The sequence below is a fragment of the Bacillus rossius genome, chromosome 6, assembly GCF_032445375.1.
Source record: "Bacillus rossius redtenbacheri isolate Brsri chromosome 6, Brsri_v3, whole genome shotgun sequence".
In the NCBI taxonomy this organism is placed as follows: Eukaryota; Metazoa; Arthropoda; class Insecta; order Phasmatodea; family Bacillidae; genus Bacillus; species Bacillus rossius.
This window is the reverse complement of record NC_086334.1, coordinates 27093078-27100318: the sequence shown is the minus strand read 5'-3', so window position 1 is coordinate 27100318 and position 7241 is coordinate 27093078. Positions and strand designations below refer to the sequence as shown.

At 40.1% G+C, this 7241-nt stretch overlaps 1 non-coding gene across 1 annotated transcript; it reads left to right on the top strand.

The window, feature by feature from the left end:
- The first annotated feature begins 4882 nt into the window (after positions 1-4882).
- Trnar-ucg (transfer RNA arginine (anticodon UCG)) lies at positions 4883-4955 on the top strand. The gene has a single exon. It is a non-coding gene; the product is annotated as a tRNA-Arg (tRNA).
- The last annotated feature ends 2286 nt before the right edge of the window (positions 4956-7241 follow it).

The window sequence follows — 7241 nt, the reverse complement described above, 5'->3', positions numbered from 1 at the left end:
CTTTTAAATCTTATACTTTACATAGTTATTGGTATTGAATAATTGTCCATATCATTAAAAAAAAAAACATTTATTTATTTTGAATATTAGCGATAGGAATTATGTTTGTAAACTTTTTTCATGTGTGTTAATATGAGTGAGGTTAGGTTAGGTATACTTCTTTAGGTGCGTTATAAAAAAAATATATGAGGGGGGGGGGGGGGGGGGGGGGTTCTGTTTGAGCTGTTGAAACATTTCACTAACGTTTGTGGAAAAAAAATTGGCGGGGTCTAATTTCTGTAACGTGGATGAAGCTCGCGTGGTTCGTTTGTTCCATCAGGCGAGGGTGGAGCGCGCTCCGACACGTTCGTCAAGGGGGGAAAGGGGCGGCGGGCTGAGGTGTAAACCTCGTTTTCGCCCCCTGCAGCGCCAGGACGCGTAACCTAATCACGACGGCGTGGACCTCAATATCGCGGCATGGAGGGGAGGGAGGCAGATGGTGGTGGTGGTGGTGGTGGTAGGTGACCACGACGCCTACCCCCCTGACTTCATGAAATAACGGACGTTAATTAATAAGGCGCCGCCACGTAATTCACACCGGCGGGGCTCGGCGCAAGCGCCGGGCCATCTCGGTCAGCGTTGTTGTTTAATGAGGCCCGGTCCACAATGGCCGCTTGCTGCAGCGAGCCACACCGCTTGTTTGGTCACCCCTAGCCCTCCCTCCTTTCCCCAGGCGCACCAACCTCCAAACATCCACCCGACCAAACACCCGCTCCTGTATTTTTTTTAAATTTATATATATATGCATATATCCCTCCGGACGTATCAATTCCAAACACAATTACTAGTCTGAATTGTTAATCACGTTTTAATTAAAACCCTGGCGGATTACTCGCGTGCAGTGTTTTAATAAGTTCAAACCGAACTACGCGGTGTAACGCGGGAAAAAAGGGAGGGACGGGGTTGGAAGGGCGCCGCATCCACGCGATAAATAACCGGAACCGGAAACTACCCGCGGTAGGATCCGACCCGCGCCGCCTGCACGGGCAGTAGCAGCTGACGATTAAAGCCCTGCCTGAGGGCTTTTCCTTTTGAATCCGTGACGATAGCGTTCATGCTTCTTTTCTCAACGGTTGTTTACAGAATATTGCCCTAATTTGATTTTGAAATTTGCCCACTTGTATGAACTTTTAAAGCTCAGAATTTACGTTTAGTAAATTTGATCAAAACTGTAATTTTTGCATCATTTAACTTTGTATTCATGCTGCTATGAATACATTAAATTGAAAATTAATATTTTTTTTATAATTTATCTCCATGCCAATGTATATAAATAAAAATGTAAATGTCCGTTGGTACAAAATAGCTAATCTCCGAAAGTTCTTCGCCAGTTTATTTGAAATTTTGACACAGCGTTGCAATCGTATACGCGCATGTTTTAATATAATAAAAAAATAAAATATTTATTTAAATAATCTTAAATCTCCGAAAGTTCTTCACCGATTGCTTTGAAATTTGACACAAAGTTGCATTCGAATACGGGTGTGTTTTATATACCTATGTCACACCTGTGGCAGTCAAAAATATAGATAGATAATATATATATAAATGAATGTTAGTGTGTTCACCTTCTGTTTTGTTACAATAAAGATATAAGTAGGAAGATATAGACATAGATAGATAGGGATATAGAGAGGGGTATGGAGAGGCATAGAGAGATAGAGTAAGGGATATATAGATAAAGAGAGATGCAGAGAGATGTATATAGGGAGATGGATCGAGATATAGTTAGAAACATAGTTACAGAGAGAGATATAGAGATAGACAAGGTGATATGGAGATATATTGAGGGAAATATAGTGTGATTTATAGAGGGACGTATATAGAGAAATAGAGATAGAGAGGCAGAAAGAGAGATGCTTTGTATATACCGTTATATTGTTATTGTGTTTCATGTTTTGCTCCAGCACTTTTACTAATCAGTCTACAGATAACCAGGTCAGTTTACAAAAGAAAAGTAATTTCACCAGCTTTACAAGGCTTCCTCAGCACAAAGTTTTGCAGACTTTTGCAGCTTTCTTAGTTTATTTATGTTATATTGCCTACAGAGTATATTTTCAGATTGTATATATTAAAAGTTAACTTATTATACTTACAATTAATTCATCCAATACACTTATTCGTTTATAAAACAAAAATTTTTGCAGGGTTATTTTGAATAGTTATGGTTGTATTAATTTTTCAAGCGCCTTTATATCTTATACTTAATAAAACTCTTAACACTAGCTGACAGACAATACACAGATTAAGCCGATGTGTCTATAAGATGCAATTTTGCATAGGAGTTGCTTATATAGCGTATGTGAGCACAAAGAAAGGAATTTTGAAAATTCATCCTCCAAAGGGTATGGAATTTTGTATGGAATTTTGTCAATTTTGAAGTAAGAAATATCGAAAATTGGTGTTTAGATTTCTGTTTATAAAAAAAGTTCAGTTTTGTAATTCATCAAATACGAGGATGAAATACTTTCACATGATAAATGTTCGTCGTTTATCAAAATAAAAAAGAATTGTTTAACATACGAAAATAACTTTCTAACATTCTCCGCGTTACGTCGTAGTGTACATACGTAATTTGACTGTCTTCGACAACCTGTAAAAAAAATAGAACTGTCGCCATATTTGCAAGGTAAACGCACGCGTGAATAATCTCAAAATGATGACGATTCAGTTTCAGCACCGACGACGTGGGAATGCAAAGCCTGAAAGCCTTTCAGCGTTGGGGCGCCCCCTTCTCTGTCTCTCTCGCACGGCGCCCGCGCGCGCCTGAATCAATCTCGCCTGCGAACGGCTTGTCGCGTGGCGTCGCGAGACGAACAATCGCCCGTCGCACGTCGCGCGCCGGGGGAACTAACTGCGGGCCCGGCCGCCAGCCGAGAGCTGCCGCCGACGTATCGATCACGTGACTCGCAGGATGGGACGAAATTTTGCCCAGGCGAGCGGGCCATTGCCCGTGGATATTTCCAGCGTGGATGTTGTTGCTCTGAAGACCCGGCGCCGGATTACACAAAAACAAAAAACAAAATCTGTACTTTCACAAACGATTCCTTCGGAAAACCTGTTGCCAAGAAATAGTTTGTAGTACTACAAGAAAGACCTTGTAATCGTGAACGACACACTGCTGTGGTTTTTAGTTAATGCTTCGTTCAAGCCCAACATTATTTAAACCAGAGAAAATAATATCGAATATTCAATAATTGCATTTTATTTTGTGTTATTATGCTTATTAAAGTGCGCAGTTAATATTGGAAAGCTATTAAGGGAACAGTTTACAAATAATTTTTTTAACTATTAGAGGTACACATATCTATGTACGCTTGTCTTCAAGGTATACATATCTCTTTGGCGTTATAGAGTCAGTGAGACAGTGACGGACGTAACTATATATAATATGGGATTTTAATATTTCTATTTCTTGGCAATTGGTGTCCAAAGGAATCTTTTGCGAAAGTAGAGAAATTTTATTCTGTGTGCTCCAGATATCCGAGTAGTATGTGTTTACGAAAAGCAAAGAATGCGCTGAGGGTGGATGAGTATTTCTTTTTCCCGTATTTCGTTTTTATACTTTTTTTGAGTGGGAATGGCTAAAACGGCGTGTTTTGAGAATAATTTCAAGAAATTAAATGGCCGTCACGGACTCTTGAAAGCCTTCAACGGCCCTGCATTTCAACCTTCAGTTTCATTACCTCCGGCACATAACGTAGTGGTTGCCGCTCAGACACCCTAGTTGTCCTTTGCGCACTGCGAGAAAGACTGCGCGCCAGTTCAGAGGAGGATACACCTCGCTAGCAGCACCAGCGAGCGTCGAACTCAACATCCCGCCTCACTGACACAGGTGAGCCCATGGATAGGCGGGCCCCTTAACATCGCAGGCACGCGAACCTTAACCACTTTTTTCCCACCCTCCCCCACAACTTTTTTGTTCACCCCTAGGTCCAGACCAACTTCTTCTCTGAGCGGGCACTTGTCTGGGAAACTGACAGTTTGCAACCGGCATCTCACAGCGTGGCTGCATCACCTGCAACACAGCATCCCCTTCAACAGCCCGCGAAACCTCTCCCCCCGCTCCCCCTCTAATTCACCGACCATTCCTCTCCCACTGCCACCCGCTTCGTTCCAATCCATCATCATTACGTGCCACGGCTGTTCTGACTTCCTTCCCCCTCCCCCACAAAACCTTTTTTTTCTTAACCAACCACCACCTGGTTTCCTCCCCTTTCCCCGCGAGATCCCCGACGTACTTCCGCCAATTGCTGCACCCTGCACCTTAAGGGTGTGGGTGACCTTTGCAGCTCGTTACCTGATACATGACTCGCTCTTCAACTGTGGGCTTCACAAGTCACTTTATAACTTCCGTGAAATGAAAACAAATATGTGCATGTTGCTTAGTTTGTGTAATCAGCATAAGGGTTTTTTTCTGATTTTTGGGGAGTATAACGAACCTGTATTACATCACTGAACTCTTTAACCTGAACCTTCAACCTGAACCTTCAACCTTCTACTGCTCAATTAAAAAGACCATTTTTTCCTGAGATTTTTTTTTAAAACTTAACTCAGGTTTCATATTGTTTGACACTTTTTGAGAGTTTACACCCCTAAGTAATTAATAAAAACTCATGTAATGTTTCTTAAGTTATCTTTATTGATTTGTCTATTGTTACAATTCATTTTGGTTCAGGCTTGTAAGCATCTTTTGTAAAAATTTTGCCACTGAATAAACTAAACATTTGATTAACATTTACTATTTTCTAGATGTTTTCATAAAACTTTTTTTATGTCTCTCGTTTTCAAGAGAAAGACAACCTAGCATTTTAATATCTGTATATTTGTTCATTATTTATATGACCGCGTGGCCTAATGGATAAGGCGTCGGACTTCGGATCCGAAGATTGCAGGTTCGAGTCCTGTCGCGGTTGATTTTGATTTTGTAAATAAAATCAATTCGAGTGCAAAGAGAAATAGCAAGAAATGCAATATTTTGATAACTATTTAATTTTGTAATTTGATCATGCGTGTGATATTTACCTTGATGTATTTTATTTGAAAGCAAAATGCAGCTGGAAAATAATGCTGCTTAGGTATATAATAATTATGACCCTTAAGTATTTGCATCACAATTGTAGCCGTCTTTAAACCCTCCATTCGGGCATTACATTTACCATGTGATTAAATTAGCGATTTTTATAATAATTGTAGCATTAAGACAGTTCTATTTACGGAGCTTGATAACCACATTTACTCTCTAAATATCTCCAGGAAATTCGCGGAACATACATAGTATTGTAGAGTAGCATAAATCAGCTTAATTTATTGTATATTTATTTATTTTTAACTGACTAAGAAGGAAGCATTGAATTCAATGTTTGATGAAAAAACGAAAAGTAATTATCTTAAATAGAGTATTCATAAAATAAAAATAAAATCTTTTACACTAAGAATAAGTGCCATTAAAATAAATGGATTAAAACGTATAAAAAATTCTTTCTTAATTCCGTGAGAATATCATGACTTCATAACAGTTTCTGCTGACGACGTATACTACATGTGCAAGACAAGACGGTTAACACACGACAATATACCAGAAAACATTTCTTTGCTTAGTGAATGTTTAGGCGACACGAAAGAAACAATGCCACGACCATCAATGCAAGGGGCAGAGAAAAAAAAGATTCTGTACTTAGGCACGCACTATAAGCTATTATTTATGACATTAACATGAAACATTTTAAAACACATATTATAACACTAAGTATAGTTTGTATTTTTTTCTCAAACGACAGAATTCAGTCGGTAAATACTTCCTAGAAACAAGACTTAACCTTATTGAGCTGATTCAACATTTATATTTAACAGCAAAAATGTTATCACAAAATTCTTATATTTTTCACTGCGTCGAATATATGTAGGCTAACAATTTGTTGTGTCCCTACAGTATAATGAACGATGCGCTATCACTACACTTCAATGTTAACTAAGGTTTGTATGGCCAGAATTTATAAGTCATCGTTATTTATTTTCATGGCTATAAATTATAACATATGGTATGAAAGGATAGTTGTAATGTTGTAAATTTTAATTTTTTTTTCAGTACCTATGCATGGTGTAAATTCTGCGATGTTCTCGAAAGCAATACATACGGATGAATCTCGCGAGACCGCCATTTGTTAGAGATTTCTTAGACTTCCGCAGATGGCATCACCGTGTTTACTTATTTCCGTTCCAGTCGACTGCCGTTTCATTTCACGAAGTCACTCCTACCAAACGCCGTATGCCGAGAGCTGAGATGTTACACATCAAAAAAAAAAATCTATCATTCCCACCAACAAACTGAAGGAATTTCAAAGCAAACAGCGTGCAAAGTTGCTCTGTCCCCCCCCCCCCCTCCTTTTTTCCCCCTCCAACCACTCGAAATGAATTTCTGCGTACGCTCCCGATCACTTCTGGGCTGTATATCATAGCCTTTTATTTTCAATATCCCTGGCCCGCGTCACGTGTCGACCTCCCCAAAGATATCGCTGCTGTCGCGACGTCAATCAAAACACGTGTGAACGAAGCTGCTGTTGTAATTCGCTATTCGGCACGTGGCGGATCAGATTAAGGAGGGTGATGGGGGGGGGGAGGAGTGCGCCCGCGCGTAAGGAATGGTGAGGGGCTGGAGGGGGGGGTGGCGCTAAGGGCGTCTCTGGCCCACGCATCACGCCTCACAGCCTCTAAGCCCCAGGCACCGAACTGGCGTGTAGTCTTAGCGTCGGCGACCAGCTTCTATGGGACTTTAAGCGGTGACCCTATAGTTTTTTTTTTGCTGCACTTCCCTAAACAATTTGCAATACTGTCATGAGTTTAGAATTTTTCATACCTACAAACTTCCGTTAAAACACCCTTTTTTTACTATTTTTTCACTTTCCAAAAAGTACACACTATAGACGAAACAAGTGCAATGGCTCTTAAATGATTTTCGTTATCAAACACTTTTAATAAATCTCGAGGAGTTTGTGAACGGTGCGTTACCACCTGGGACTCTGCATGACGTTCGTTTACCACCTTAACCAAACACACCAGAGATTAAAACTAAATATCCTTATAGGGACAATATGGGAAACTGGTAAGAAATACGCGGGACAAGTGATTGCATCGAACCTGGTGGCGTGGAGTGTATTTACATTTTTTACTTGCGAGAAACTAGTTACAGTAGTGGCATCTAG